This window comes from Lissotriton helveticus, chromosome 7, assembly GCF_964261635.1.
Source record: "Lissotriton helveticus chromosome 7, aLisHel1.1, whole genome shotgun sequence".
Taxonomy (NCBI): domain Eukaryota; kingdom Metazoa; phylum Chordata; class Amphibia; order Caudata; family Salamandridae; genus Lissotriton; species Lissotriton helveticus.
The window spans coordinates 1,897,674,740-1,897,697,593 of NC_136068.1; positions in this window are offsets into that span (position 1 = coordinate 1,897,674,740).

Genomic DNA, 22,854 nt, shown 5'->3' on the forward strand with positions numbered 1-22,854 from the left:
CTACTCATAAATACTTGAGCATTAACTACCCAAAAACACATCACCTCCCTTGAAAAGGGTACACCGCAGAGTAAACGAAAAAATCTCTGGGAAAAGGGCATGGACTACCCATAAATACTTGAGCGTTAACTACTCAAAAACACAAAACCTCCCCTAAAAAGGGTACACCGCAGAGTAAACAAAATATCTCTGGGAAAAGGGGCATGGACTAGCCATAAATACTTATGGAACATACTATGGGTGTTGACTACCCATCAACATCCCCGAACAACCAACCATGGCATAGACTACCATAGACACCAACGTCCCTATGAGAGGGTACAGCATAGACTAAAGACTATAAGCCTGGGACAAGAGATGGTGCATGTACTACACTCAAACACCAAGTACATAGGGCATGGACTACCCACACAAAAAAAAAAACATCTCCTCTAGGTAGGGTATTCAGGATACCAACCCTGACAACATGGATGGGTATTGACTACCCAAAAAAAAAAAAAAAAAACATCAAACTACATCCCCTACGCAGAACAGAGACTTTCCATAGCATTTACTACCCAAAGACACCAAACTACATCTCTAACGCAGACTTTTCATATGAGCGTATAGATTTGTTATATTAAAAACACACATCACATTCCTGAAAAAAAAACAGTGTTAATTAACAAGTAAAGATGAAATAACTGCAACACAAATAAATAAATAAAATGAGATTAGCTCCGGTGAGCGACCTCTCACCCGGGATCTGTAGACAGATGTGCGCAGTCATAGCTGAATTCCGCTCCCTGCAGACGCCACTGAGGTCCCCGTAGTCTCTGTTGAATTTCACTATGAAAATAGGAAATGATCCAATCCATGAAGAAAGTCCCTTCAACTCCATAGCTCCGCACTTGCTCGAGAGAGATTACAGAAAACTGTTCAAAGTGCTGGACTAGTATTGATTTAGGTCTTGTGCCAAAACTGATTGACTCGGTAGTTCTGAAGTGTAAACGAAAGGTAGTCATTACTTCAAATGAGAAACTCCTTAGAAATGCTTCAGGCTCCATGACGGAATTCACAGCACAAGACGGCTTACTACAGAAGCCTGGAACTGCGCACTGCACGTTGTTACGCCTCCGCCGGATGGTTCACGGCAAAGACGTGCTGTGGATAGTGACGATTGAACAGTAAGCAGACGTCACTGACAGTGAGTGGAGCGAGACAGGCAGCGCGCGATGTACGCGCGGTGGGAGAGATGAATAAAGTTCGAACTGCAGCAGTTAAACCGCCCTGGCACAGTAAGTGCGAAAAGATAAGAAATGTCTTTTTAAATTGTTTTTGACTCACCTATAAATACGAGGCCACAGTCACAGTCAGGGCTCTAAATTATTCACAAACGAGAAAATTGCTGCAAGATTGAAATTTCCGTCCGTTGTCTCACTAGTTGTCAAACATCTGAAGATTAATCACTGACTAGAATGTCATACGATGCCTGAAAGCGCTGGCGCTGTAATCAGAAGGCCCATAGTTCACTCGAACGCCGTAGGAATGCCAAAGTGACAGCAAAAATAAACATGCTTTTTACTGCATCACACAAGTAGAACTGACCTCTCCTACGAGTTGGTGTCTTCCTCCAAGGTGTATGGAAACTGTCGATTTTTGGCAGAGAGACGCTCCAGTTAACACAGGTTTCCAAACGGTGGAAAGACACAGGTAGAGGCCTTTGACCAGTCATATATGTTATAATAGGCGCAGGTTGCAGGCTGTTCAGACACACGCAGACATTAACAAAAAGAGGTACGCCCAGGGTGTAGGCTGTCCAGGTGAGATTAGACACTGGTGGGGTCAGCTGGGCGTTACTTTTAGTTTTGTATGAGTTTCACAAAGTCTTTAGTTCCTTAGTTTAGTTCCTTTACTTGAAGTTTCTTCCTTAGTGCTCAGGTAGGTTCATCCTCTTCAAAACGTCGCCAAGTTGTAATAAATGAAGGATGCAGAGTCCACTTGATAGGTTGAGATCCTTTATTCAGGTTCCTTCCAGGTTAGACAGATAAGTTAAGTTATAAGATAAATAGGAGAAACCCCACCAGGAGCTCGCTGTTGATAGCTCAGCCTCAGATGACCAACTGCCACAACAGGGAATAGAAAGGTTCAGTCAGCTAGAGAGACTCCTTGGCATTCTATGATGTCATCAGTATAATAGTATTGTCTAGCCAGAGAGAAACAGTGAAGATAGTATTTACTACAAAAAACTTTGTAACAAGCGCAGGATACCTTTTGCAGAGACCGAAGCTCCAGCGACTTATAACGTACCATATTGGCGGCAGGAGTTGATATTCCCGTAGAGCCAGCCCCGCCCGCTGCTCCGATAGCCTCCGGGACGCTGACAGGTGCGGACGGGCAGGACTCTGGCACGACTCAGGCACAGCGTGGGCGCACCCGCTGCGCGATACCGCTGCGCGTAGGAGGACTGGATTAAGTAGGGCCACCAGGTGTGATCAGCCCCACTAGGACGCTCAAGATGGCGCCCACAAAGCGTCACTACCCCTCCCAAGATGGCGCCCAAACTACAGGCGAGGCTAAGCCTCCAGAAACGGACCCGCTAAAGCTGGGGTGAAAAGTCCAATTATATGCAGGTAAGGGGCCAACTACGCCGTTAAAAACAGGGACAAGGAAATAATAAATTAACCAAAACAGGCAAAAAGGGAAATTAAAAACACAGCGCCCTTCTCACACAGCGCTAGAAGCAGTTCCGAGCTGCCAAGCAGGGCGAGTGTATCCTGTCAAGGCAGAGCAGCAAAACGGACCGCCTTAAGTAGGGCCACCAGGTGTGATCAGCCCCACTAGGACGCTCACAATGGCGCCCACAAAGCGTCACTACAACTCCCAAGATGGTGCCCAAACTACAGTTGAGGCTAAGCCCCCAGAACCGGACCCGCTAAAGCAGCGGTGAAAAGTCCAATTATATGCAGGTAAGGGGACAACTACCCCGTTAAAAACAGGGACAAGGAAATAATAAATGAACCAAAATAGGCAAACAGGGAAATTAAAAACACAGCGCGCTTCTCACACAGCGCTAGAAGCAGTTCCGAGCTGCCAAGCAGGACGAGTGTATCCTGTCAAGGCAGAGCAGCAAACCGGACCACCTTAAGTAGGGCCACCAGGTGTGATCAGCCCCACTAGGACGCTCAAGATGGCGCCCACAAAGCGTCACTACCCCTCCCAAGAAGGCGCACAAACTACAGTCAAGGCTAAGACCCCAGAACCGGACCCGCTAAAGCAGCGGTGAAAAGTCCAATTATATGCAGGTAAGGGGACAACTACACCGTTAAAAACAGGGACAAGGAAATAATAAATGAACCAAAATAGGCAAAAAGGGAAATTAAAAACACAGCGCGCTTCTCACACAGCGCTAGAAGCAGTTCCGAGCTGCCAAGCAGGGCAAGTGTATCCTGTCAAGGCAGAGCAGCAAAACGGACCGCCTTAAGTAGGGCCACCAGGTGTGATCAGCCCCACTAGGATGCTCAAGATGGCGCCCACAAAGCGTCACTACCGCTCCCAAGATGGCGCCCAAACTACAGTCGAGGCTAAGCCCCCAGAACCGGACCCGCTAAAGCAGCGGGGAAAAGTCCAATTATATGCAGGTAAGGGGACAACTACCCCGTTAAAAACAGGGACAAGGAAATAATAAATGAACCAAAATAGGCAAAAAGTGAAATTAAAAACACAGCGCACTTCTCACACAGCGCTAGAAGCAGTTCCGAGCTGCCAAGCAGGGCGAGTGTATCCTGTCAAAGCTGTGGGGTATGATCTGATTTGAGGTCATCTGACAAAGTCCCTTAACTTAGGGAGATGTTTATTAGAGAAGTTAGAGCACGTCCATGAAGAGACCTGAGGCCAGATGTATTATGGATTGTCGTTGCATCACACAAGGTGCTACAAAGCAGCTCAGTTCCTCAATTCACATTTAGGAGACCATGCAATGGAAAATTTTCATCACCTTGCATTGCTTTTTAAAGAAACATAATGCAATGCACATGCTTGCACTGTGTCTTACTACGTTTTGAGCTTGAAGGTGATCCTTCAATCAATAAATCAATCAGGGATTTGTAAAGTGAACTACTCTCCTGTGAGGGTCTCAAGGCGCTGGCGCTGGGGGGGGAATAACAGGCAGCTCTGACTCACCCGAAAAGCCAGGTTTTGAGGCTGTACCTGAATTCTTGCAGTGTGGGGGTTCATCTGATGCTGAGCGGTGTTTGTTCCAGATCTTGGCTGCGATGTAGGAGTAGGCAGTTTTCCTCCCATTCTGTCTTTTCCGGATGCAGGGAATTTTGGCCAGGGCGAGTTTGGCAGAGTAAATGTTTCTCTTGGGGGCACGGAAGTCACTCTCATTTTGACGGGGAGCCAGGGAAGGTCTCGTGGGTGCTTGGTGATGTTGTCTTGTCGTGGGATGCTGAGGACGAGTCTGGCTGCGGTGTTTGTGGAGTAGAGATTTGTTGATTTCAGCATAGAGGGCATTCACGTAGTCCATGAGTCCATGGGTAACGGTCTTTCTGGCTCCGGGGTGATTCACTTGAAGGTGTTGTGGAGTATGCGGAGGGTGCTGAAGTATGTGGAAGATACGGCATTGATCTGTCGGATCATGGTGAGTGTTGGAGTCGATTATGATGCTGAGGTTGCAGACGTGGTCCTTGGGTGTGGGTGGATTGTCGAGGGCAGGAGGCCACCAGGTGTCATCCCACGTGGAGTGGGTGGATCAGAGGACGAGGACTTCTGAGTGGAGCTGCAGGAAGCTGCTGCTCATCCAGGGTGTGGCGTCCTTCTTTCTTTCCTGGGAATTGTGCCAAGATGTGTCAGGCTGCTTGGTGAGGGAGAGGATGAGCTGGGTGTTATTGGTGTAGGATACTAGGCTGAGTCCATGTTTTGTGGCGAACGGTTGTGAGAGGGGCCATGTAGATGTTGAAGAGAGTGGGCCTAAGGGAGGATCCATGGGGTACTCTGCATCTGATCTCTGTGGGTTCAGAGTGGAAGGACAGGAGTCTGATTCTTTGAGTTATGCTTGTGAGGAAGTAGCGGATCCAGTCTAGGGCAGTACCCTGTATGCCGGCGTCATGGAGTCTGGCTGCTAGTGTGCGGTGGGAGACAGTATCAAAGGAAGCTGAGAGGTCTAGTAGAATGAGGGCTGCTATGTGGCCTTGGTTGAAGAGGGAGCAGATGTCATCTGTGGCGGCTGGGAGGGTGGTCTCTGTACTGTGGTTGCTGCGGAATCCGGATTGAGAAGTGTTGAGAAGCGAGTTGGATTGTGAGCTGGTTGTTGACGATCTTCTTGATGATTTTGGCAGCAAAGGGGAGGAGCGATATGGTTCCGTAGTTCTTGAGGTCCATTGGATCTGCAAAGGGCTTCTTGATGAGGGGTTTGACTTCTATGCATTTCCAGTCATTAGGGAATGTGCCTATTTCGAAGGTGCAGTTCATTGGGTGTAATAGTTCAGGTGCTACGGCGGCTCTGTGGAAGATGTGCTGTTTCCAGGGGTTGGTGGGAGCTCCTGAGTGTATGCTTCTCATCATCAGCGTGGTGTCTTCTTTGGTGACAGGGGTCCAGGCCGTGATGGTTTGCTTGGTGGTGTTGCTGGTGGCTGGTGTTGTGTCAGTGCCTTTGTTCTGTTCATCAAATGATCATAGAGAGTCCTGATCTTGAGATGAAAGAAGTAGCCAAGTTTGTTGCAGAGGTCCGGGGATGGAGGGACATCAGGGGTTTCACTGGGTGGGTTTAGTGAATTTTTATTTAATGCTGAAGAATTCCTTAGAGTTGCAGGAGGTAGAGAGGATTCTGTCCTGGATGAAGTTTCTCTTCGTGGACCTGATGAGTTGGCTGTGTTCTGTTGTGGCAGCCTTGTAGGCAATGTGTGCTTCTGGGGTTTTGCTGTTTCTCCATGCTTTCTTGAGTCATCAGCATGTGTGCTTCGATTCTCTGAGGTCTGTGGTGAACTAGGTGGCTTTCATGATGCTTTTTCTGTCAGAGTTAGCTGCAGAATTGGCGCCGGTCGTGGTGGGTGGAGGAGTGCGGTTAATGGTGAATTTGAGGTGCTCTTTAGTGATCTTGTTCCAGATTCTGTGTGGGGAGCATGGTGTAGGTTTATGTGTAGTGGGTTTTGCCAAGGAGAAGTAGACGCAGTGGTGGTCCATCCAGAGGGGTTGCGTGGCGTGGCTGAGCAAATGTTGTTTCCTCCTGCATCGATGGAGTCGAAGTTGTGTCCTGCCTTGTGAGTAGGAGCGGTGATGAGATGCTTCAGTCCGATGTTGGTGAGGTTGTCCAGGAGGGCTGTGGAGTTGGGTGCCGAGGATATCGAGGTAGAAATTCAGGTCTCCGAGCAGTGCTTAGTCTGTGGAGGCAAGGGCTTTGTGCGCGATGAGGTCTGCAATGGTAATGGTGAACAGGCCGCGAGGTACGGGATGTCTGTAGGTGAGAGTTCTACATAGAGTCATTCTGGAATTGATCTGGATCTGGAAATGGAGGTGTTCCATGGAGTCGTTCGAGCTCATGGTTGAGAGTTGGGGGGTGTTTATGTGTACAATGGCAAGTCCACCTCCAGGGTAGTTGGGGAATTCTTTTCTCTGGGTCTTGTACCCTTTGGGGATGGTGGTTGCGATGTCGCGTGCAGAGCTGGTGTTGGTCCAGGTTTCTGTGAGGAAGGCAACGTCGGGCTAGAGAGTGGTGCGAAGGTCCCAGATTTCCACTGCATGTTGTACGTAGAGAAGGATGCGTCCCAGGGATTTGGTCTCGCTGGCGTCGAGTGGGTTGGTGGTAGTTGTAGGTTTCTAGAGTTTGGTGAAGGTGCGGCAGCAGTGTAGGCAGGGGAACTGGCCTTGGGTGGTGTTTGGCATTGACTGCTCACAGATGTTGTTTCTTCCTGTGTTCAGTGCACAGAGGGTTATTGAGTCATAGCGGTGGGTGTTCAGAGGGCTAGGGTCTCTGGTGCTGGTCATGGTGAGGTCATGGACGGGTACAGACGGGCTTGCCTTTAGTGCACCTTGGTACGCCAGCGGCACGTCTGCTGCACAGCCACGCAGCGGCCACCATTAAGTGAGGGGAGGGAGAGCAGCTAGGAGGCAAGAGTGGTGACAGACAGGGGGGCTGGGGCCACGGAGCAGTAGTGGCGGGAAAGGAAACAAAAGCTGCAGCAGTGACAAACAGGCAATAAAGGTACAACGAGACAAAAAGGCACGAGAGGCAACAAGACACAAGAGACAGAGTCACAAAAAAGACAACAAGGCACACGGGACAAAGGCACAAACAAGATACAGGCACAAGAAACAAAAAGGCACAAACTGTACAACAGACAATTAGGCACAGACAGACAAACAGGGCATATCCAGACAAAAGCAGGTAAAACAAACAGAAAGGCTGGCAAAGTGGACAAGCAGAAGAGCAAGGCTCTCCCATTGGACCACCAGGGATGAGACACAGGTGTCTGGCGTCAGGTGTCTAGGTGTGGTGTGAAAGATGGAGAAGAGGGCAGATTAGTTGAGGGTCTAATGTTGACTTAAAATGCCCAAGATGTGGGTTGAATTTGTTGCTATCGCAATGAGATGGAGGGTGTCACCTTTGTAAGCGGTTCTTTCAAAGGCTGTTTTGAAGAGTGTATCAGGGGTTTATGGAATTGCCTTAGTGCTTGATGCTAGGGATGTTGCATTCGCCCAAAAAATGGTGGGAATGGAACACGGAAGCAATAGTGACCTTAAAGATTTCATTTTATGTCCGTTGTTTACCAGTTATTTTATTATTGATGACAAATGTGATAACCAATCCTTAGATAAGAATTAAATTAGAGTCATTTGATGCCCCTCAAAGATTTAGAATGAATTGTAACAGGTTACGCAACCTGATCTTATTAGATGATTCAACTACAATTGAAGCTGCTAGATAAAACAATGAGCCTGAATGTTGCTTGAAATATAAAATGTCCTGTGATTTTGATTCTCTCATTTAGCATAACATGGTAGGTAAGTATACTTGTAAAGCACACTGTTACTCCATCTCGGAGTGTCCTGGCGCTGTATACCACTGGGGAACCCGTCCTGGCTTTCCCTGTGAGATGGTCCCTCCTGGGCACCTCCAAGTTGAAGCCAGACATCCCCGGCGTTGATGGGGCCGTAGTGGAGATTAAGCAAGCTATTGCCCAGAGTTGCAGAGTGGGACCGATGGTTAGCGTAGGCACCTCTAAGAGAATTATCGAGTCCGCGGACATTGACCCAAGACCCTACCGCGTCGGGAATTGAACCCTGGTCCCGGGCCGATCTCTGCTTCAGGGTCTGCCACTTATAACCAGTGAGCCACACTTCTCCACTAATACCTCATCTAATATCCAAGGTACATAAATACACGAACATATCGAGTATAATTGAATCCTCCCTCATGTGTACAGTAAAGAGGTACAGCTGATTTACCCCTGTTACATCCTTTTGTAATGCTTGACCTTCCTGTTCCCTTTCTAGTGATCAACGACCCCAAATGCAATAGAAGATGATAGCCATGATTTAAAAATTACAAAACATCTTCTGTATGAAGGTAGGAGTTCTATGGACCACACCAGTTGCAAGTAGGGGCTGTGGAAGGATTGCTGACTCAGACATTAGGACGTCTCATTCCTTTACATTCAGGTAAGGAAAAATCTTCCAGGTTTTTAACACTGTTTTTTAAACTGTTACAAATGGGGGTCTCTAGTTGGCAGGGGAAGGTACCACTGTCCAAATAGGGACCCTTGCTTCTAGTCAGGGTAAGGAGGAAACCCTCTGAGATAACCCCTGCTCATCCTCTAGGTAGCTTGGCACGAGCAGTCTAGGCTAACCAGAGGCAATGTGTAAAGTATTTGTACCTACACTCACAGTAACACAGTGAAAACACCACAAACTGACTCCACAACAGTTTAGAAAAATAAAGGTATTTAATCTAAACTACACAAGACCAAAACGACAAAAATCCAAAATACACAGTTCAAGAATATGGTTTCTTAAGTTTGCGATAAAATAATCCACAGTTGCGTGAAAAGTTCACAGTTGCGTCACGTTAGCTCACAGTACCTTTAGTTGCGACAAAGTTCCAAAAGCAGAAGCTGGTGCGGTGGAAAACAAGCGATGCGTTGCTCCTGAGACCCTGGGGAGGCGATGCGACAGCCCCGCTGCAGTAGCGGGCGTGTTGCGACAAATCCGGTCTGTATGGGGAGGAAGGCCACTTGTATGGATTCCGGTGCGTAGGTTCCGTAGGAAGTTTGTTCTTGCAAAGGCACGATGCGACGATCTTTGGAGTTGCGACGATCTCCGGTACGATGATGCGCGGACCAGCGGTGATATTCTCTCTCGCAGCTCCTAGACGCAAAGGTTTCTGCGACGACACTCGCAGCGACGTGATGCGGTCCGCAAGCAAGCGGTGCGGTGATCTCACCCAGCGACGACAGGCTCTGCGACGACACTCGCAGCGATGTTAGACTTTCCCGCACCGGGCTGGTGCGTCCCGCAAACAAAGGATGCGACTGGTCTGGCAGCGGCAACAGGCGCTGCGACGAGCTCGACCTTCGAAGCGGCGGGAATTTCCTCGCACTGTCGGGGATGCGCTCCGCAGCGAGCGATGCGATAACTTTTCAATTGCAAAAGTCTCTCAAGCTTAGTTGCAAGCTTCCCAGCACAGGTACAACTTACAGAGGCCCCACAACTGGATCAAGCACTTTAGGAAGGACAGAACTCTCTCAGCAGAGTTCAGGGAAGCTGGGGGTGAAGTCCTTTTGTTCCTGGGACTTCAGGACCGGGAGCCAGCTCTTCTCAGGCCCTTGGAGATTCCTTCAAGACAGGGGACACAGCACACCAGCAAAGTCCTTCCCCTCTCCTTGGCAGCAAAGCAACAGCAGGTCAGTCCAGCAGAGCAACAGCAGGACAGTCTTCCTTCTTCAGATTCAGCTTTCTCCTTGGCAGAGGTTCCTTCTTGATTCCAGGATGATCTAATTTTCTGTTGTCAGGGGTCCTGTACTTATACCCCTAAAAGTCTTTGTTCTCTTTGTGCAAGTGGGCCCTGATCCTGGTCTGAACCAGTTCTGGGTGTTGCTTGAGCACTTTGTTTGCCTGGCTTCTTCTTTCCTTTCAGGGTGAGGGGCAGAGTCGTCGGCCGCCCAGCAGGAGGTGGAGCCAGCATTGTGGAAGGCAGGCACAGCCCTATTCAGGCCCAGGTGCTAACTCCTCCAACTACTCCAGTTGCAAATGCAGTCATTCAGCCTAGGGCTGACTCAGCCAGCCTCCTGGGGAATTCCCAGCCCCTGTCACTCTCAAACCAGACAGTCAATACACAAACAGGCCAGGGCCCACAGAAGGGTCAGGCAAGAGAACCGCAACTTTCTAAAAGTGCTGTTCTCAAACACAGGATTTAAAAACAACTTTTCCTAAAAGATGTGTTATTAAATTCTGAGTTGAGGGATACTAGACTCTTATATGCTATCTTGTTCCTATGAGAAGAAATGCTGGTAGCCACTGTAGCCAGCATCCCCCATGTTAATCTATGGAGCAAGATAGCCTTACAATAGTGAAAAACGAAAATGGCTGCCATTCACTACCAGAGCATGACTCCTGCACCAGTACATGCTCTACCTTTCACATACACTGCACCCTGCTCAGGGGGTACCTTGGGCCTTCCGTAGGGGCGACTAATGTGTACAAAAAGGGAAGGGTTAGGCCTGGTCAGTGGGGACACTGACCAGGAGGACATGGCAGTTTACAGACTGCATGCAGGCACTGCGGCGGCAGGCTTGAGACACCATTTTAGGGCTACTCATGTGGGTGGCACAATCAGTGCTGCAGGCCCACTAGTAGCATTTCTCATCACCAGCCCTGGAACACCCAGTGCACTTTACTAGGGACTTCATGGTGATACAAATATGGCAATCATGTATATCCAATCAGAATACAATTTACATAGGGAGCACTTATCCCCTGGCACTGATCAGCAGTGGCAGAGTGTCCAAAGCATCTAAACCAGTAAACACGAAATCCAGCACAGCATCAAAAATACAGGAGGTAGAGGCAAAAAGATAGGGGAAAACCACGCCAAAGATGCCAGGTCTAACATAAACGCACTGGGTTTATCAAGGTTTTCTGTTTCCCTTGCATCACACAAGTAGGCCCAAGGGCAATACAAAACCTAGGTGGGATTTATCAAGCCACACAGGGCCACCACGTGTGGCTCTGGATTGCTTGATGCATTTAGAATAATGCACATTACACTGCATCACGGAGGTGTTTCTTGAGTGGAGCATAGGTGTCCCACACATCAACCCATGGATTTTGGCGCATTTAAGGATTTACCATTAGAGGTAGGCCGGAGAATTAGTCAAAATACTGCTGTGTGACAGGTGAGGGGTAACAAGTATACATTTCTTTATTGCTCCTCGTTTTTTCCTCTTTTTATGTGGGCTGCATTTTGCAGCACACATAAAAAGAGGAAACTGCATTTCAGAATCATTTTTGTGCAGGAAGGTGTCACACAAAATGCAAAAACAATGTTAGTACAAAACAAGTACCTTTGCACCATGACACATGAGTGCCTGTATTGGCACTAGGCAGCTACAAACGCACCAGCATTAGGAAAGGACAGGAATGCCCAGTATAATGGTAAACACAGTGCATTTCTGTCCCTTCCCATTCATGCAATGCAGTGCAGCAAGGTGCCTTACTGCATTACCTTGAGTGAAAACTTGATAAATATAGGCCACCATACATTGTACTGTATATTTTCATCTGTCATGTGTGGTGGAGAAAATGTAATCAATCACATACAGTGCCACACATCTGATGGTAATGCCCCAAAATACAAATTGTCTGAGATAACGCTCATTAACATGAACGCTCATAGAAATTTACAAAATATTCCAGTTATCTTGCTCGGAAAGATGGGTGATGAAATATCATATTTTCTCCCTATTCTCACATTTTGGAACCTATTCACACACCCTCTAACCTGAGCTGCCTCCACCTCACCACTGATTACAAGTTTTATTTTATTTTATGCATAGCACAAAAAGGCAATTGAGGAGAACCACAGCAGCAATATTGATTTGCTTCTTCAAAGTCACATGATTTAAATAAGGTGATCTCCTAATTTGCATTACAAATCCCTAAAATGTTGATTTCAGCACTTCTAATTACGAGAAGTTTATTCCAGAGACCCATCATTCTTCAATGTATCACAAAATCCTTCCAAAGTGATAGGGCCTGATTTACAAAGGGTTGATTACACTTTTGAGTAAATTTGCATTTTGGAGTAAGTTTACTACTTTGTTATTTACAAACTCAGGGCCCGATACACAACGTTAAACTGAGACAGAAGTCTAACTTTACCCCCGAAAGACGGAAAGTTACACTTTTGTCTTAGTTAAACTCAAGTTCTGGTCTTAAGTTTATCTGAGAACAAAACTGAGACAAAAGTCTAACTTTACTACTATTAAATGCCCTTTGTGAATACTGAAAGCCGTAAAGTTAGACTTTTGTCTCAGTGTACCTTTCTTAATCAGAGTGTACACTTATTACAAATGAGTATATTGCACATCTCCACCTCTTAAGTATGGCAATTGGTTTATTTGAGTGTGAGAGGATAGAGTCCCACCCCAAACCACACCCAGAGCCTCCTTAAACCCCTCCTACTACTCCCTAATACGAAGAAATATTTCTGTTGATTCAGCTTGTTCCATATCCTTTTTCATGTTATTCTTCAGACTGATAGATTTACGTATTGTTAGAAGGCAGTGGTAATCAAACATATATTCAAAAAAGGTGTGCACTCCCTTCCAGGAAACTATCAGCAAATAAATCTATTAAAAGTCAGTGGTGAAATATTTCTGAAAAATACATTGGGGAATGTTAAAGGAGTGGGCAGAAACAAATGTAATCATCCCACAAGAGCAAGGAGGTTTTAAGGGGGAGTCACTCGACGACAGTTTTATTTTATTGAAGTCAAGGGGATTTTTTTTTTAACATACACATATGCATCATTAAAGCACTAATACATCTCCCTTAGGGCATATAAAAATATATAATACATTAGTAATAGACACAGCAAGGATTAAAAAATGCATTTACACAATAACAAAGTCCAGAGTCACATCCCTGTCTGCTTAAGCATATAAAAGCATATAAAAGACAGTCTATAACCTGTTTTAATCAAAATAAATACCCTACCCCATAACTTGTTGAATTTCTTAGTACCTCCCACCCGTAATGCAAAAATACGTTCACTTTTCTTAACAAATGTCATCTTTTGACCCCATTCCAGCACAGAGGGAATCAAATCTGTTCACCATTTTTGCAATAAAAGCGACCTAGCTACTGCCATTGCTATATATAAGCTATATGTAAGAATCTTATCATTGAATCTATGAGCGAAAGATCGGGATCAGGATCATATCCGAAAATAATTAATTTGTCATTAACAGTCAATTCGATATTACATTCATACTCCAAATAACTAAATATATCTAACCAGAACTTGTGAATTTTGGGACAACTCAACATAATATGAGACCAATTAGCTAATGGATGATTCATACAATGGAAACATTAAGAAGATTGGTTGGCATACATTTCTGATAGAGAGCAAGGAGTTCCATACAGTAGCCATTTGCTAAAAAACATCATCCTTCACCAATTCGCCCCTCTTAATGTACTAAAATTGAGTTTATTATTAGTTCACCAAACATGAGATGACATCTCTAAATTTTCATGATCCGACCATTTTTTGATTGCCTTTGACTCAAGATCCACTCCCTTGACTGAGGCCAGGTATTTCTTCCAGGTGCCTGGCTTTTTACCCTCACTAGTAGGTCGTCAACCAACTGGTTCCATTCAACCAAAAGAGAAATATCTATCTATTTCTGCAAAAAATGTATACAGTATACTGTATGAACTTAACATAATAAAATCATTGGGAATCAATTGAGACATTTCAGCTACAGTCACCCATTTCCAATTTCTCAAGAAATCCAGAACTTTAACTAATCCGGCCACTGCCCATTTTGACCCAAGATATAATGATTGTTTAAACACAGCCAAAGGCAGGATCCCTTCTAACGATGTAGCTGAATTAATTACAGGGATTGAGTATCTTTTGAACATAGCCTGCCGTTTTTTAGAAAACCAGTGAAGACACTTATACCAAACAAGTTTTGGGGATCTAAATAAACCCAAGGGGAAAAGAATTTGCCTGTCTTTACACATTGAATTCATAAAACTATTGCAAAATATGTTGGATTGCAGTGAAAATTTATATCTAGACATATATTGTGCAAAATATGCATAATAATAATCCCTAACGTTTGGGAGAGTTAACCCTTCCTGATCCAGATCTACATATAAAGTGCTGAGTGCTATACGAGGTGTTTTTTTTCCCAGAGAAAGGCTGTAAACATAGACTCTACCTGAGTAAAAAGGAACCTGATAAAGTGCATGGAATAGTAGAAAAAAGACAATGAAGCAACTGAAGCACAGACATTTTAATTAGGGCCACTCGCCCCAAAATAGAGAGAGGCAGCAAGCTCCACCAAGAGAACAAACCCTGAACTTTCCTAAGAAGAGGAGAAAAGTTCAATTGGTATAAATCGCTAACAGACTCAGTAAAGAATACCCCAATTTATCTCTTTGGATTTGTATTGGCCAAGGAAAGAATATCTGGATGCAGATCTAAAGCTAACCTCCCACATTGCAAAACTTTGGTCTTCCTTTTATTAATGCGATAGCCACCTAAGGCCTCAAAGTCTTCAAAGAGTTGGAAGACTTTGGCTTGGACCTCTATTTTTGGTTTAATTATAAGCATGATGTCATCCGCATACAATTTCAATTGATGGAATTGGGGTACAAATATCAGCACAGTTCCTAATTGCTATTGCCTAGGGCTCGATAAAAATGGCAAATAGAACTGGCGATAGAGGGCACCCTTGCCTTGTGCCTCGTTTAATTTTAAGCGTCCCTGCCCCAGACGTATTAATAACTACGTTACCTACAGCATCAGCATAAAGATTACGGATCAAAGATAGGATCTGCCCTGGAATACCAAAATGCTGCAAGATTGTAAACAATGTCTTCCATACCACAAGGTCAAACGCCTTCTCGGCATCTAAAAATAGCACTAACGCTGGTATCTTCTGAATGTCAAAATAATCCAGGGCCTCAATCAAAAAATGAGTATTCATAACTAATTGTCTGCCAGCGATAAAACCATTTTGATCCGAATGGATTAGTTTTGCCGCATGCTGATTTAACCTGAGTGACAAAAGCTTGGTGACAATTTTGGAATCAGAATTTAGTAGCGTTATTAGGCAATATGAGTTAGGATCCCTACTATTCTTGCCCTTCTTCACAAAGCTCACTGTGTTCCCCTGTCTAAAATATTCTGGAACTGCTCCTCCCTCTAACATAGAATTTACCAATTGAAGAAAAGAATCTAAAAATGAACCAAAAAAGACTTTATAAAATTCTGATGGGAGCCCATCCGGACCACAAGCCTTACCATTAGGAAAATTCTTAACAACATCCTCCAACTCTTTCATAGAAAAGGGATTGGCCATGGATAACTTCTCTGTTTCCGAGAGCATTGGTGGTTGATTGTCATTGAGAAATGTTTCCAATAATAGCCATCCACCGTCTGAAGCTTACCATAAATAGACTCATAGTGATTGAGCATTATTTCCCCAATTTTCACCGGATCCTCTGTACACGAGGTAGTCAAGGGGCAAGTTAATGCTTTAATTTGAGCTCCCTGGCCTGCTACACCAGGAGCCTCCCGTAAAATTGCTCTCCTCATATGTCTTCTGACAATACTGTTGAAAAACAGTTTCACTTTGAGCGCAATAAGCAGAATGTAATTCTCGTTTGGCCTGATCCAGCTGGCTCTTATTAGAAACAGAGGGATTATGTAAAAAGGCCTCATGGAGTGCTTGGAACGTATATTCAAGATTTTTCTTGTCCTCCCTAACTTTCTTTGAAATTGCTGCATCCTTTCCAATAATTAACCCACGGATGAAAGCCTTCAATGAGTCCCAGACTACACTTATTGAAACGGACTGATTATTTTAGATTAGAAATTCTTTGATTTCTGACCCCATCGATTTCACCAAGTCCTCATCATTGAAATATTGTTTATTTAATATCCAACGCTTCGGGGGGGGGGGGTCTAACCCCAATCCCCAAATCTAACTCCAATGCCAGCATTGCATGATCGGAGAATCCGTTATAAAAAAATTTTGCTGGGAAAAATGTCAACACTGGGAAACCCCAAGAAAGTCAATGCGGGATGAAGAATGAAACCGTCTTGACCAACAGGTATACTTAGTTTTCAAAGGAAACGCTGTTCGCCAGGGGTCATGCAGATCTAAGATAGCACCATAAGTTTGCAAAACCTTAAAAGAGTTCAGTTTCACCTGTCTTTTCCCTTGCACCGAAGAATCTATTTGAGGATTCACAAGAATATTAAAGTCCGCCCCTACAATTTTGTCCCCAGGGACCTGAATCAATGATTGACACAATTCCTCATAGGCTTTAGGACTATCTTCCACCGGTGCATAAAAATTAATAAATGTTAACGGTCTATCTCTTACTTGAAATGAACATGTAACCCAGCACCAATGCCCTTGTTGATCTTTACCAAAATTAACATGGTCAGCTTGCAGATTTTTGCTCACAAATATGGCAGTCCCTCTATGAAAGGACCATAAAAATCCCCTATAAGCTGCCTAATTCATATCCTACAATTTTGGATATGAATAGATTGTGGGGACATTTCCAAACTTTATCAGCTATGTAAAAGGGAGTTATTGCAAAGTGAGGTAACATGGGCACAAGGACTTAAAGGAAAGATCATTAATTCATGTAAGGAATCAAAATGTATAACAGTAGATGGTATTGATCAGATAGGGGTGAGCAAGGCAGAGTTGATGAAAACAACAAAACAGGCTCCATAGAGAAGACTCTTATATAAAGAAAGAAGAAGAAATCTGTTTCCCACCTAATAAAATCATGGAAGGGAAACAAGACCTTGCCCTATCTGGAGAAACTCCTCAATCTAAAGATGCATTGAAGCCTTTTGAGATTTAGATGTGGTATAAATCATGTTCTGATGTCCTATGCGCATGGAACGTTGTTAAATGAAGATAAAACTTGTAAATGTGGCCTTTATATGAGAGGTGATCTACATTACACTGTTGTAGACTGTCTGTGGTTTTGAGATAAACGGAAGTTAGTGTTAAAACCTGTTTTTCTTAAGTACGATATTAGGGGTAGGGGCAAGCGATTAAACTTTCAGTAGAAATCAGATTCTTGGATGTGACATGTGCTACGGGGCAATTTTCATTATCTGTCAAATTGATACATTTTAAAAGAATCATGAGTAACAATGTTTAACCCCCGGAGTGTCTACAATGTGTAGAGCTTTATATTTTAGGATGAAATGGATTTTCACTGTGGTGCTCATTTTTGATTTTATCTGTAAAATGTGTTTTAAGAACTTACGTTTAAAAGACCAAGATATGTTTTGAGTGACTGACTTAAACTTGTTTGTGCAGAGACTGTGCAATCGGGGTGGAAAACTCTGGACATATGCGTATAGATCCTAAGGAGGCATAAAGCTCCACAAGTCTTTGTGAATCACCTTTTTTGTAAGTTGTATAGTACAGTAACGTTCAGTTGAATGTCCAATTAAAATTTTGTAATGTGATATTAGTTAATATTTTAATTCTTATTTTCATTTTATTTTTATATTTTTCCAGGAGATAAATTCTGAAGAGAATATGGAAAATCAAACAACCCTGAAAGAATTCATAATTGTTGGTTTCTTTATTAGACCAGAGCTACAACCACTGATTTTTATAGTCTCCCTGTTTATATACCTCTTAATCATGTGGGCAAACCTTGTGATCATAGTGATTGCAATTGTGGAACCTTGCCTGAAAACTCCAATGTATTTCTTTCTCCAGAACCTTTCTTTTTTAGATATATTTTGCACAAATGTCACTTTTCCAAAACTGTTGGCAATTTTCTTAGAAAAAAGCAAGACTATATCCTTTGCAGGGTGCATAACCCAGATGTTCTTCTTTCTGTATTTCACAAGCACAGAAGTCTACCTTCTTGCAGCCATGGCTTATGATCGCTACGTGGCCATCCACCACCCTTTACGATACACTGACATTATGAACATGAGATCCCGCCTTCTGCTGGTAGCCGTTTCCTGGGTGCTTGGTTTTCTAAACATTATACCCCATGCTGTTGTGGGATCACAATTATCCTTCTGTGGTTCCAGATTCATCAACCACTTCTTCTGTGATCTCACAGCTCTGATGAAGATTTCCTGCAGTGATCCACATAACATTGAAACTGTGATTTTTGTTGAAGGTGTCTTTGCGGGTCTCATTCCTTTTTCAATAACTATTATCTCTTATATCTATATAATTAATGTAATTCTAAACATTCGCTCTGCTAAGGGGAGGCATAAGGCTTTCTCAACCTGCACCTCCCACCTCACTGTGGTCACTGTTTTGTATGCATATATGTTCTGCATGTATGTGCGTCCTGCATCCTCCTATTCACCAGATAAAGACAAGCTGCTTGCCATTGTGTACACTGCGTTCATCCCAATTTTCAACCCTCTAATTTACAGCCTTAGGAACAAAGATATGAATGAAGCTCTGAAGAAACACATAGGTAGGAAATCAATTGCATGATCTGAAATATGTTATTTCCTGAGCAGAATTTCAAAGCTGTTAAATCTATTTGGTATATATTTTTCAAACAGTCAGGAAGCCAGAAATTGATGAAGCTATTGAACGTCTTTTAGGAAATTATTGATGCTTTCGAATGTATGCGTTTTCCAATTCCCAACCTCTCATGACATTAAGATGAGAACAATAAACTCAGATGCAGAAGCAGCTGAATCAAGTCTGTGTCCCTCAACAGTATTAGTGCAATTAAGAAAGATATACAAAAGGTAGCTTTCTGTTTACCTGGACATGAGCTTCAAAGTTTTTCAAGATTAAATTAGTCTAGAACTGCATATATTTCAGAACTGTGGGGCCTATTTATAAAGGTAAATCTACAAATATATATTTACTATTAGTAAGATTAATCTTACACTTTTGAGTAACTTTACTAATTGAAGTTCAAAGTTACTCAAAAGTGTAGACTTACAGCTTCACTCCCTGAAATAGGGTGGAGCCACATGTATAAGTTATTACTGCCAAATAGGAGCAAAAGTAGGCCCAGCACAACAGATGGCCAGACACGGATTCTGCAACAACGTTTAGAAGAAAATATTGGAGGCAGTGATTTAAAATAGAATTCTATATAAACAATTTTAAAGAAATTAATTGTTTTTATTTAAAAAATAAATGTTTAATGCATAATGTAAGTATTTTAACTCAGGTGGGATTTTTGTTATTAAACCTACATAGTGTTAATTTAATTTTGTATATTTACATTAATTAATTGGTTAATCATTTAATTCAAATAGTGCTGCAGCATTTTTATATTGAGTTTTAACTGTAAAAAATATACTACAAATTAATTTACAATGCAATTTAACACAATTTAGTTAAGTTAACAAACTTTTTAGTTTATCCCAATAATGTACTATAGTGCGATCCCTGCACTGGCGGTGGAAATCTTCCAATGGTAAAGTAGGGAAAAAAGGACAAAAAAAAGTAGAATCTGATAAAAATGTTAAAAGTACTTTAATATTAAAACTTAACTGTAAATTAATGTTGTAGTTATTTTAAATGTAGAAAAATGTTAAAAAATGGTATCACCATTAATAACTCAATTTACATTCAAAATGTAATTATTCTTCATATATTAATTTTACTTAAAATTATTAATTATTTGTCGTATGTTTTAATTAAAAACAAAAAGTCCACCTACAGTAACAACATTACATATTTATGACGCATTAATTAATATTAAAAGTGATGTATAGAATTTATTGAAAGTGATTTAACTATATATTTTTTTAAAGTACAATCATTGTTAGATGTAAACGGTTATTAAAATATATGAATATAAAGGCTTTAATAATATTGAGAACATTTTGTATTATTATATCGAAATTAATACATAATTTAAATTATTTGAATGCAACATCTTTTCCTACAGGGTTTTTAACTTGTAATTCTTTTTTAACTTCCTGGGGAGTGTTGTACTAACAGCCAAGTGATATGTGTGGTACTGCACCTATTCAATCTTTGAGCTGGATTTCAATTTCTGCTCATTTGTGTCCTATAGCCAGGCTGCCCCCCTTCCAGAATACATTTTATTTTTAAGAAGACCAGCACAGTAAGTTGACCATGTCATGAGGGATGTAATATGTGAGGTCATAAGCAGTGCACTGAGGGGGCATTAATTATAGTTGGCTCAGGTAACTAAAACTGCAGAGTTTCACTGATTTTGTACAAATTAAATCTGAGCCTGACTATAACTTTCCTGTAACCTTGATGATTTCAGTTAATTCATGGACATGATTTGTTCAAGATCAGAGGCTGTAGAGCTGACGCTGGTCTTCAAACCTTGTTCCCATGTTTTTAAGAACTCTACCTCTGACTGTTAGACCACATCTTCTCCCTTACTTTTTTAATAACACTTCCCAACTGGGAGTAGGGATACATTATTTTACAGTATAAGGCCAATGACACTCTAGCGAATTCACTGGAGTCTAAAAACGTTATTTCAGCCTTTGACTGTTTTACTTATCCTCTAATTCTCACAGAAGGATATACTAGTGTGCTAGCTTCACCCTCATGACCACAAAATCGCCAGGGACTACAAAATAATAAGTTCTAACTTTGTTCTGCTTTATACTTGACATGGTTGTAGACTAAGCAATTCAACGCTTTACTACCTTTGTACTTTGAGACAATACATCTGTCGTAAACTGTGTGAACATTTAAAAAGGATAATTTTTCACCTTCAAATTTTTTTCTATTTGTCCAAAATTGAGTGAGTCAGCAATAATTGGAAATTACTGTGCTGCTTTGTGTCAGGAGCAGAGAGCAGGGCAGTGCCATGTCTACTAAGATAGAGCTGCTGTCATCTCTAGCGCTGGCTCACAAACATGCAACCTAGCATCACGCACAACTTTGCACTATTGTTCAAAGGCCTCTACATGATGTCCAGCATAGGTTTTCTACTGAAGGGGTCCATTTCCAGTGCAAAGCACTATACTAAGACCTACGGGCACTTACCTCCGATTTATCTCCACCTTAAGGCATCAAAAGAGGAGATAGCACTAACACACCATTCACAATCTGGTGCAAACAGCAGACATCGTCTAAATTCCCTTGATAACAACCCCAAAACCTAACACCATGGTGGTCACCACCCACTAACCCTAAAGAGGTGCAGAGTAGGCGTTCCCATGCAGAAACACACGAAAAAACAACAACAACACTTTCACAACAAACTGACAGACTTGGGAAGCAAAGCAAAAACATGCGATAAGCCACAGTAGCCGCAGGTATTTACCACCTGCCTTAATCAGGTGTAAAGACAGACGACTACCTGCAGTAGGCAATGGAGCCCTGCAGACAGCCATACCCGAAGACCGAACGACGCCATGGAGCTACTCATTATGAAGCTCGGAGCCCCAAAAGAGCCACAACACCCACCACCACCACCCCCAGGACGGCCACCGGCCCAGGACCCAGACCCACCGCCCCCGGGACCACCACAGAGGCAGCGCAGAGTAAGACAGTAGACCTACCGATAATGCACCACTCTCACAGACCTAACGTCCGAGGAAGCCATTGCCCACTACAGGCTCAAAAAGACAACCATCATCTGCATCATGACCCACATCGCGCACAGGTTGACTGTCACAACAAAGCGGAGAACCAACATCCCTCCGCAGACAAAGCTGCTGGATGTGCTGCACCTGTAGGCCTCGGGTACCTTCCAACCAACAACTGCCAGAGTCGGAGGGGTCTCACAGCCAGCCCTATCAAAGTTCAACACACCTGTCCTTGATGCCATCCTTAGCTTCAGACCACAGTACCTACACTTCCCCAACACTTCCCAGGAACAGCTGGAGACAAAGCAAGGCTTCTGCACCATAGCCAGATTCCCGGCCGTGTTGGGGGCAATCGACTGCACACATGTCCCACTTTTGCCCCTGTGAATACTGCACATGTCTACCGAAACAGAAAGCACATGCTTTCCATCAATGTGCAAGCAATAGTGGACCACCGGGGACTCTTCACCAATGTTGTCGCCAACTACCCAGGCAGTGTGCATGATTCCTTCATCTTCCGACAGTCCATCATCAACCAGCTCTTCCAGGATGGTATATTTTTAACGGGGGAACCCAATATAATTATAAATTGGAGCACATAATCATCATAAACAAGAAACTTACTGTAACCATATACATTTATTATCAATCGATATACAAAATTAAAAACACCACATTTGACAATAGCTGAAACTTAAAAAATATATTTTCAATTCATATACATATAATAAGACAATTAAAAAGAGGAAGAGACAACGACACGTGATTTCTTACAAAATCATCAAGCAAACATTAATTTGTTAGAATCTATTTCATTACAGTCAGAATCCCATAGATAAATCCCTTCTAGATAGTTCCAGTAGCGTTGTTTAACTCACCTCACACACAGCCAGCACAGGCGTCACTGGATTGGGGGACCTGCCATCACATCTTGCAGAACCAAGTATTGACTCTTTTCTCCCTGTACTGTCACAGGTGATCATGGATATACACTCTGCCTTCGGATGATGACAGCCCTCTGAGACCCGGCCACACCTACCCAGAGGCAGTACAATGAGGCCCACATACGCACCAGGGGCATC